The sequence below is a fragment of the Gigantopelta aegis genome, chromosome 3, assembly GCF_016097555.1.
Source record: "Gigantopelta aegis isolate Gae_Host chromosome 3, Gae_host_genome, whole genome shotgun sequence".
NCBI lineage: Eukaryota > Metazoa > Mollusca > Gastropoda > Neomphalida > Peltospiridae > Gigantopelta > Gigantopelta aegis.
The window spans coordinates 69,118,841-69,130,761 of NC_054701.1; the positions used below are offsets into that span (position 1 = coordinate 69,118,841).

At 33.8% G+C, this 11,921-nt stretch overlaps 1 long non-coding RNA gene across 1 annotated transcript; it reads right to left on the reverse strand.

Annotated features, from left to right (window-relative positions):
- Window positions 1–843: 843 nt before the first annotated feature.
- On the reverse strand, window positions 844–11,677 carry LOC121368983. The gene is made up of 5 exons (XR_005957533.1): window positions 10,369–11,677; window positions 7,678–7,833; window positions 6,620–6,747; window positions 5,954–6,087; window positions 844–4,472 (listed from the first exon to the last, which is right to left on the reverse strand). It is a non-coding gene; the product is annotated as an uncharacterized LOC121368983 (long non-coding RNA).
- Window positions 11,678–11,921: the final 244 nt, after the last annotated feature.

Here is an 11,921-nt window from a genome sequence, read left to right on the forward strand (position 1 = left end):
TGAGCCAGGGGATGTACAGTGAAAGTTTATCTCTCAGTGAATAACCATGTCAAATACCAAATCATCCATTCAACAGTCCAACAGTTAAAGCCAATTGATTGAAGTTTAACCAAACTTCACCAACACTTCACCCAGTTTCACCAGGTTTAAACTATCACAAAATATCCCCAACTCCAACATATATATATAATCATAATATCTAGCATTCCGAGTGTGAGATATTTTTCAGATCACTTACTTTAAAAATTTGATAACTTTGCAAATTAGATGTAAATTAATGGAGGTCACGGCACTACGTTTAATGACATTTAAACAAACATACTACGTGACACTCTATAATTGACGTATGCATTCATAGTCATCAAACAAAAACATTTCAAAAGCAACTTTACACAGAAAGTTGTCCAGGTTCAGAAAAAAAAACCCGATACCCACTAGTTTATTTTAAGTAAGGATATCCAAAATGACGTCATACAACTTTGACGTCATTTCCATTCAAAAAGACACCCGTCACACATTCTTACGTCATTTGAATATGGAGTAATGCCGACTAGAATTAAAGTTGCGTATAGAGTTTACAAAAAACACGTTGTGTTAAACTTGAGATTATATGATATGATTACCCTCATGCGTTTCGGTATGGTCAATATCATGCATTAGGAATACAAATAATGTATTATGATTGCCAGGGGCTCGCATAATAAAACTGGTATTCCAAATATATGATATTGACGATACCAAAACACACTCTGGTAGTAACATATACATATGTAATGAACCGAAATGGTAAGAAATGAAACCCGATAAACGAACATAATAGATAATAAACAATTCGTACTACAATGACAATGATATATTTATTATACAGAAATATTAAATTGCTTGATCCAAGCTGTTACAATTACTAGAAAAATAACCCTTCCCAACATTGCTGCAAATTAGCTTAAATTAGCCTCCCAAATATTCTACCATACTTAAGCGAAACGCTCCCAGACGAAAAACAAACTACCTTTACAAAACACCTCCTTATATGCGAAAACCGAGTACAAGAAAAGCATGAATCTTCAGCAGCTTGGATTACACAACAAACAAGTGCAGTTGCATGGAACATAAAAGCTCTCAGTCGATCGACACAGACACATTGCTAGACTGTGTGTAAGGCAAATAACACCGATAAATAACACGAACTAGACTGTCTGCAAGTGTATTACACATACACACACAAAGCGGCCAAAACAAAAGTGGAAATATCGGCTCATAACGGGGAAAATAGTTTTCATATTTTCTCAGTGAGAAATATTCTGCATTGGTGTAAAGTACAATACTGTTGGATGATTTGACGCTTATAAACCAATGACCTTGTCGGCAATAAATATGACGTCATCACGAGTTGACAAACAAAATGACGTCATGTAGTTTGAAGAGTTTGCGTTTACGGCTGTCTGTTTTCAATGTTAAATGTATAATAAAATGCCATTGTCATACAATGTATTATAGATTTTTTAGCAGAATAAATAACTTTGGTTTCTGAAAATTATCTGTGAACGTGATTAAAATACAATGTTATAGCAATACTCAGAACAGTATGTAAAGTGACCGGTAATAACCTGTATACATATATGTATTACATGTGTGTGTGTGTGTGTGTGTGTGTGTGTGTGAGAGAGAGAGAGAGAGAGAGAGAGAGAGAGAGAGAGAGAGAGAGAGAGAGAGAGAGAGAGAGAGAGAGAGAGAGAGAGAGAGGATGAGGATGACTGATGACTTAAATTAAATAATGTTAACATAAAATGAATCGTTTTCGTGTGTAAATAGACACATACACCATTCTAAAACAAGTGTCTAGAATAAAATGTTACTTAATACCATAAAACGACACAAGTTAAAAACAAAACAAAATACATCACTATATTGATACTATTACTGCTGCTATTAATTATAAACGATAATAATAAAAATAATAAGATTAATAATAATGAAAATGTTATCTTATTAGGAATCCTATTAGAATATACAAGTGAAATGGGTTAGATAATAAAACCGGTTGCATATATACACTATAATAGAAGCTAATTAATTAAGACATTAAAATTAAACTTAAATAAGAAGGTTCTCACGCATTTGGGACACATTAAAACGGGTATCAGCAACTAAACATTAACTGTCATCATTCATTATTGAAACAAATTAATGTTTCAGTTGAAGAGTGAATGAGGTAATGTTGACACGAAGAAAACAAATGTGCATTTAAAATATCTAAGACCGTATACAGGCTAGAGATTTTCGAAGCCATCTTAGCGCTACGATATCCTAAAACTCTCGTAATTTATGACGTCACAATGACGCATGCCACAGCCTACGACTGGACAATACGTTCTGTCACTGTCAACACAACATGAAGAAAATAAACAAACACGTTCTGTTAAAGGGACAGATCCTAGTTTTCAAATAGTAAGTCATATTTTTCACTAAGACTCTAGTTTCAACCCATAAAAATGGACACTAAGTTTGGTTAATAAACCTATAACAAATTTGGATACAACAGAGTGAAACAAGAGTCTGTGACGTTGTAATACCCTTAAAATAGGCTAAAACCCGACTCCATAACAGTTACTTCTCAGACGCACGTTCATTTTTAAAACTATGAACAATGCATATTGTGGTATTAGAAATACTAGGATGACCAGAAACATTTCAGATGTACGGACATGGATAATCTAAACAAAAAAGTAATGTTTGGTTTCAGTTATCATAAATGGCTCTAATAGTGAAAATATGCCTGTCATATCTTCACGATTCACCTAACAAAGGGAGGTTATCAGCTCTAAATTTTGACCAGCGCTTTCTGTGTGGCAAGCTGACGATTCTCACCTGTGGATATATTTCAGGAAACAAGTATTTTTAAACAGCCTATATCATCTTAATTCATTTCCTTTTAACTGATTCCCGTTTTTCCAGAACATATAAAACCAATCCTGTTCATCAGTACTGTTTAAAGTAATTTAAATGACTTTAATGCTGGTGTGACTCACTTGCCTAATTCTAATTAAAAATGATTTTTGGAGCAATATAAAATACCTTTTGACCATGATTTAGGATCTCACCTTGACCCCCTGTCAATTTATCACAAACATTTTGCATTCGCAGTGGGGTTTTGTTTTAATTTAAATGATAGGCTGAACAACTCAACTCGTTGGTTCGTTACACAACGCCCGCTAGCTCATGTTGACATACATAGCCACAATGGAACTTGTTCTCACAAAACTCACAAAAAAGCAACAAGCTTGGTTCTGAACTGTGTTAACTGAATCATGGATATACAAATTCCAAATGGCTGATCCACATAGCAGTACGGACTTTTGTAAAGTTGTTCAAACACAGCGAGGGTCATTCTTCGTGCATTGTATAATTTTCAACACAAAGCCGGTTTGCAGATGTTGTGTCTAAAGTATGATTATTCTGTAATTGTTTATATAGCTATTGAAAACTGTATTCAATGAAAAAAAAAATGTGTTCAGGGAACGTGCCTAAAATTAGGTTTGGTAGGTTGGTTTTTAGAAACAATTATGCTACACTACAAAAGGGTCCTGCTAAAATGTTATTATACGTTAAATCTTTTTCACATACATGTTAATAAAAAAAACAAATCCAAAAAAACACGCATCGAAATAAATAAATAACATCACACTCCCCGCAACGTTTTATAATGTATTCCATAACTTCACTCCTTTTAGGCCATGTCACACCATTACTGAATGGAAATATCTTTACCACTAATGTAAAACTAGTTAAGCAATAAGGTTTGGTTTTGTAAGCTATCAAATGTCTGCCTTGGCTTTGTAAGACATTTATGCACTCGTGGTGTCCAGTTTAAAGACTACAACTTGAAACAATAATTAAGCCAGATATCAAAGGCAGAAAATGTCTACAGTTTCCATAAACAATGAAACACGGATGTACATAAAACCATATTTATCCTATTCGTATACTTACTTTTGTTTGACACCCAATAGCCGATGTGTATGTTTGTGCTGGGGTGTCGTTAAATATTCATTGATTTATTCATTCATTCAAACAAAAAACTTAAATAATTAATTAATTTATTTATTTATTTATTTCTATTTATGTGTTAATTTTTTAATTATTTATATATTTGTTTTACAGAAATATTCAAATTATTTTTAGGGCTAATTTCCATTAAATGATTTAAAGGTTCAATTTGAGAAACTTTAATCAATCGTATACCATTACAGTTTCCAAATGTCACCACTTTGCTGGTTGTGTACTATTATATCGATATAACTCATGGTATATAATATATAAATAAACTTTAACTAAACAATAATTTAATTACATCGTAGCAGTTGTACATGGTAAGACAATTTAAAAAAACCAGGTCGATATACATTGTATTAAGCAATATCTATTCTAGTAGCTTTGATGAGAATATGGTCTTCAAGGTGCACTTGTGTTAGCTGCAATAAAACAAAAAAGGACTATATTAGTGGTCATCCGTAAACTCAGCTAATTGACATATGTCAGAGAGATTAACAAAATGATGATAACCACATACACGTAGTTCAGACCAAAGGAGACGTCACACGATACGATTGTCTCGTACGAGAATAGCCGATTGATAGGACCGACATTACGATTCCACCAGCTGCTATACTATCTGTAATTTTGTAGCTATTCTCGTACGATGTACTCGTATCGTGTGATGTAGTCTTAAGACATTTATTTTCGTGGTCACAGAAACGAAATGGTTCTTGAACGTCTGTGATACAAGGCCCTGTGCTCACAAACCTTTGAAATAAATCGCTCGTCTGATGCGCAGTCGATCTAGGATGGATCCCCGTCAGTGGGCCCATTGGGCTATATCTCTTTCAAGCCAATCCTATACAAGTGAATTACTAAATTGTTATGTACGATCTTATTTGTCAGTGCAGACAATGGTAGCATGTAATTCATTTTCTTTTATTCCCAAATTTAAAAGGTTCAAGCAAACCGTCTGGGTTAACGTTTAGTGGTTGGTTAGAGACATATTCGATCAAATGTAGTTCAGTGTAAGAGAAAAAAAGACACAGACCACACATTTAACGAAACTGTATTTTAAAACATTTTGTCTCAATATGTTTTAAGTGTTCAATGTACTAGTATATACTGTTCTGTACATTTAATATTTACCATACCAGACGATGATAATGCATATACATACGCGAAAACATTGCCTGTGAGTTACAAAATTAAAGGCGCAGACTCTGGTTTCAACCAGTAAAATGGACACGGAGTTATTAAACTTGATCTACAAATCTGTAACACATTACGATAAAGTTAATGAGTGAAACAAGAGTCTGTGGCGTTAAATCGGTGAAATTCCCTTAACAGTAGACTAAAACTCGACTCCTATAACTGTTACTTCTCAGACGCACGTGCGTTTTTAAAAATATGAAAAATGCATTTTGTGATATTAAAACACCAGGATGACTAGAATGTATGGAAATGGATAATCTAAATAATAAAATAATAAAATCTGAGTTAAGTATGATTTCAGTTATCAAAAACGGCTCTAATAGTGAACAATAAGCCTGAGTATTTAAAAAGCTAGGGTCTGTCACTTCAAAGCCGTTTTGTTTAACAACACGACTAGAACATATTGATTAATTAATCAGCGGCTATTTGATGTAAGGCATGTGACAATTCAAACACGTAGTCGCAGGATACCTCCCATTTCTTTCCATTAGCAGCAATGGTGCATTTATGTGCGCTTTTCCACATACTGGACAGCATATACCATATACGAATGTCTTTGATATACCAGTCGTGGGACACTGATTGTGAAGAGAAAACCAGTCAGGTATTGGGTACACATACGAGATTCGATCTTGCAAGCCAAACACCTCAGGCGAGAACTCTACCGAGTTAGTTCCCACTAATGTAAGTAAGAAATGCATACCCTAGTCGAGCCGTTCAGCTGTTCAACTGTTGTTCTCACTTTATCCAAATGTTTGACACTGTGGTCAAACAAAGACGATCCAAAAACCTGACAAACTGCAAAACCTTCTGATACATTCATTAGCGCTGACAGAACTGTGGATAGATGCAGTTTGCAATTAGGTTATTCATATTTATATTATATGTTAATATGATAACAATACATAATTAGTTGTTATGTGTGTTGTTGCGGGGGTCTTTTCCAAGGTTGTTCTTGTTTGTTTTGTTGGGGGTTTTCTCTCTTTTTCTAATTTTTTAGTTTGTTTGCTTTTGTTTTGTTATGGGTTTTCCCCCCTGTTCTGCCTTGCCCTGTCTTGAATGAACGAATGAATGGATGAATGAATCGATGCTTGTTTTTTCTTTATTTTTGTGTTTGCTTTTTGTGGGTTTTTTACTTTTTGTTTGATGGGGGGGGGGGGTATTTTTTGTGAACACACACACACAAGGTCTTGATAAAAAAACAACGAAACGTCACCACAACGCATTTTAAAATCAAGTCGCAAAATGTATAATGCATAAATCAGCAACATATTTAGATAGATATACCTAAATACTTAGCCTCGCAACGACAAATAATGAGTATTTTTTCAAAAATAAATATAAAACTTCTAGTGAAAACAAAGGTTACCTAAAGCTGTAATATCTGCTGCCCTGCACTGTACCAGATCGCAAAGTTCAGCCACAAGGTGAGAGGCACACTGTGATGGGTTCACCATTCCTATTTGGGATAGTATAGGCTCAGTTAACGAATGGTCACTGTAAAGTATAACGGATATAATGTCTACAAAAGATTGATGAGTGATCTTCTGAAGTGAGCAACTATATACAAAAGGCAAAGTTTTGGAATACCGTAAGTTATAACTTAAATGTTGTTGTGAATATGAAAGGAAAGAAAAATAATCTTTTTAACAACAACACTGCACATTTTTAAACTACGGCTATTAAATATTGGTGTCTAACATAATGTTATTTGAACACTTGTTTAGAGAAAGAACAAAAACTCGCAGACGTCACTAATACTTTTCCTACTAAAAACACCCCAGCAAAACCGTTATCCACGATGAAATCGTATCTCTGCACAATGCAGAATTGAATGTGCATTTGGAAAATAATGGTCGACTTCATCTAGTGCCTCGTCTATAGGACAGCCTCTCCCAAGGAGATCCTTTACTGGACACTACATCCTTTCTTCCAAGCTAGACTACCGGACGAGACGAAAACTACACAGCTAGCAGGAATAATCACGTTTTAAAAAAGAAAAACATAATTCTAAAATGACGCATTTTTCATTTCTTCAATATGTGTTGGTGGTCCGGGTATGCAACTTTCCAACACATAAGCCTCATATTTGACTTTAGTTGTTCCCCATTAACTACAAGTCCGACACGTAATAGCCACAATCAAAATGTGTTGAGTGCATCGTTAAATAAAACATACCTTCCTTCCTTCCTTTCTACCTGCATCGCTGAAGAAATGACAGTACAAACCATGACCTTTCATATACGAATCATGGAGTACTGGCTGGGACAAAAGACACTGAGCACCATCATGGGTGATCGATCCTTCAACATATCGCAACATAAGCGAAAGTTCTACCAATGATGAGAAATAATAAAGGGAAGAAAATGAATATTTGTTTTAACCACACACACACACGCGCACGCACACACATACACCGATCCTTACTTTGCTATTAGCAGCACAAAATCTGTTGTGAAACGTGACGAATATTTGTCGGATCCAGCAAACATCGCCAATAACTCATCATTCTGAAGACATGCTTGGTCCAAGCAATCCCCGACAATTGCACCCAAAGTCTGTCCAGACATCAGCGTCTCCAGGCTACAAATAATTTTAAAAATACATTGGTCATAGTTTCCTTTTGTTGTGCGTGTTAAGTGACAGAACTACAGTTATACATATGCAAGAGAAGGTGAAATGTATAATAATAATAATAATAATAATAATAGTCAAACTGTTAGTGACTAAATTAGACTAGGGCCATATTCAACATTGTTGTATAATCACAGATGGATATTCAGTAATTAATGTCTAGACTAACTGACTTGAGGAATCAGTCCACGAAACCACGACGCATTCTGGTAGCCTTCGAGTAAAGGTTTTTTTTTTTTTTACAAAGTTTGTTACAATGAATTGTTACTTTTACAGTTGCTCATGGCTTGTGGATGTGGGTGTCATTTTATTCTGCAATCTACATACAGAAAACAACATATTAACAATGTACGTGTACACACCATAATGGAATTAACCCTGAATTCCCTAAGTTGTATATTTACAACTATGTATGGAAATTTTTATTAGAACAATTAGATGATTTATTAAAACACTTAAACATGGACTACCTACTAAGGAGTCAAGTTTATTATATACATAGCAATGAAATATATAGATCTACGGAAACCATAAAAGTCATATCCGGTGAAAAGTCATATTTTCACTGTATTTTAGCTACAGTGAAAATATAGAAGTCGTATTTACATTTTTGTAAAAGTGCACGATTAAATTATCTCCCTTCGTCTCTGTTCTTCGTATTTCAATTTGATGATTACCAATGCATCTGATCGTATTTGAAGAATAAAAAATAAGTAATTTAAACAACTGTACCTATAAAAACGGGATACGAAGTGCAATTACGATAAAATATATAAAACAAATTGAATACGAAGCTAAATAATGATGACACAATGTAGTGTCATCGAGTTTAAGTGTAAGACTTTAACGGCGTTCGACTCGTTTTGTTTATGTGGGAGTTTTTAGAGGATCGCTTTGTCAGGTATGTTTGCACCGCAGTATTGTTAAATAAATGTTAATAAAGATACATTTTAATCAAATTTCTTTTTAAAATTCTATGGTAAAGTACATTTTCTGGCAAAGTTCCATAGGAAGAAATATATCATGACGTTACGTGTTTTCGATAGGATAAGTGAAAGATATTACCAAAGAGCGAAAGATATTGTCAAAAATTAGGAAATATGTATATAATAAATAGACCATTTCATGGTGTTTTTCCGAATACGATTTTTATGTCAACTCGTGATGTGTGAAAACCATATTTTCACTAATTGCTTCGCAATTCGTGAAAATATTGTTTTCACACATCATTCGTTGACATAAAAATCGTATTCGAAAAAACCCATGAAATAGCCTCTATTTATTGACGATTATGTTTATGAATGAAACCATGTTTCGAATGCTTTCCATATTTGATTGGAGTAAGTGTAAGAGACAAACAGATGTTTGAACGATCCCAGATCGTTTGCACAGAAACATCTGTCTTCAGCTTTTACACAATACATATACAGATAAGGATTAGTATATGTGGTAATTGTTCTTATGACTGCGAAACATTGTGTTTGTGGTAATGTTTCTACTGTGATCATTCTTTGCCATATGCGACTTAGGAGACTGAAATAACTCTGTATATAAATAATAAATAATTTAGCAATTTGTTATTGTTGTATTCGTTTTTTAATATGATTTAGAATTCCCAAAGTTACAGTCTGTCCCCTTATTATTTGAAACTAAATAAATATAATTAACGTTTAAGTTATATTCCTAATAAAACAACAATTAACTGTACCTTATGGTTTAACTAAACTACAAGCAAGTTTTAGACCTTTGTTGTCCCAAGTTAAAGGGAAATCAAGGTACGTATATATTAACATTTTGTAGAATACAAAGATCAAGGTAATAAAGTAAATTAATGTGTCAAATGTGCGCAGCCGATGCGAGTACGGCTCAAGACTACTTCATCCTTCCAACACCGCCTATAGTAGGACTTCCACTCCTAGGACTGACTTGACAGAATGAAGCTTGCTTGCAACCGCACCAATCCAATTATCTTGTCAAGTCGAAAGAATATATTGGTTAATATGATATTTAAAGTCACTGTAGGGAAGACCAATATTGGCATGGGACACATTCAAAACAGACATGGCAGCAGAATCTGCCTTTTTATTTAAGTGCAACATGGGTCGGTGCCCAACAAAATATAACATCTTTATTGGCATCTTTATTGGCAATGGATAAAACGACACACGTCCGTATTACCATCTCAACCAATGGATGTTCCAGCTACATGTATTGTAATGCCCGACGACACGAAAGTGAGTGTGTAAAAATAATATATTTGTATGCATATGAATCCTTAATTTCTCCTAGGGCCTCAATGATTGCCCATATTTCTGCAGTAAATTCGTGCCTATCGTACTGCATGATATTACGTTGTAGTGAAAGAGGGTAGAGATGATATAATATGGTCTTTCAAACGACTGTCTGCTCCATTTAATTACTGTCACAATCTGCAACGTTTTATACTTAATCGAACTTGTTAAATATTTGGAATAATACACATACCAAACATCAAGTTGGAAAGACTTCTCCGTCTCTGTTATCAAGTAATTTGTAGTGATATTTTTCCTCCATTCTGTTAACCAATGAGGTTCTTGGTTCTGAAACAGAAAATCTACAGACAATCACAAATGAAACAATTACACTTCACAGCCACTGTACTTCATCCATAATAAGGTCATGTATCAAGAGTTCGCATCACCTAACGATGCCTTTCATAAATGATCGAGGCACTTTCAAATACCCGTATACATAATTACACACACACACACACACACACACACACACACACAGAGAGAGAGAGAAACAGATTGTTTGCATGCTGACGATCTTCAGAAATCTTTAAATGTTTTCTCAGAATACTGTGATAAGTGGAAATTAAAAGTAAATATCGATAAAACAAAAATGGTTATCTTCGGAACAAGGGCACCGCCAAATAAAACATTTTATTTAAATAATATAAAAACAAATATAGTAGACATCTATAAACACCGTGGCATTTTATTTACCAAAAACTATTTGAAAGCACAATTGTCCCTATACTTCTGTATGGATCAGACATCTGGGGATTCGGCAACAACTAAATTATAGAGCAAATGCAGCAAAATTTTCTGACAGATATCTTGAGAGTTAGAAAAAGTACTCCATTACCCATGATTTATGGCGAATTCGGTATTTACCCTTTAGAAATTAAAATAAAAACTAGAATGCTCGGGTTTTAGGCTGCATTGATAACAAGTAAATCAAGCAAAATTTCAGCTATACTATACAAATACATGCTAACAAATGCAACCGAACAAACGGGTAAATTCAAATGGTTAAATTACATTAATGAAACTCTAAACAAACTTGGATTGGGAAACTACTGGTTAAGTCATCACACAACTAATAAAAAAGTGTTTATTAATATAGTATCTCAAAGGTTAAAATACCAATATTTGCAAATCTGGCGTGATAACTTGAATACCTCTACAAAATGCATTTCTTATAGAGTATTCAAGACAACATTCTCGTTAGAAAAGCATCTTCTTCATTTACCTCATAAAATGCTAATTATTTTATGTCGCTTCCGAACAAGTAATAATCTTTTACCTATCGAAACTGGGAGATGGCAAAATGTTGATCGAAAAGATAGACTATGTCCTCTATGTAACACCAATCTAGATGATGAATTTCACTATCTTTTTCAGTGTCCATATTTTGATAATAAAAGGAAATTATACATAGGTAAATACTACAATATTAGGACCAAACACTATGAAATGGAAACAACTCTTTACTTCTCCAAAAGTATCTGTTATTAAAAAACTGTCTTTTATTGATAATATTAATTCTGTATTTAAAGATATTTTTGAAAAGTAGGTATTTCGAATTACTGTATATGTATTACACTATAAAATATATTTTGTTGCAAATGTATTAAACTATTTCTGTAACAATATATATACTCTTCAAAAAAAGAAACGCAAAAGGGTACAAATGGGTTATAACTCCGATTTTATGTTTCCTACCGGTTCATGCTTTGTGAATATAAGGTCATTGCATGTCCCAAACACATT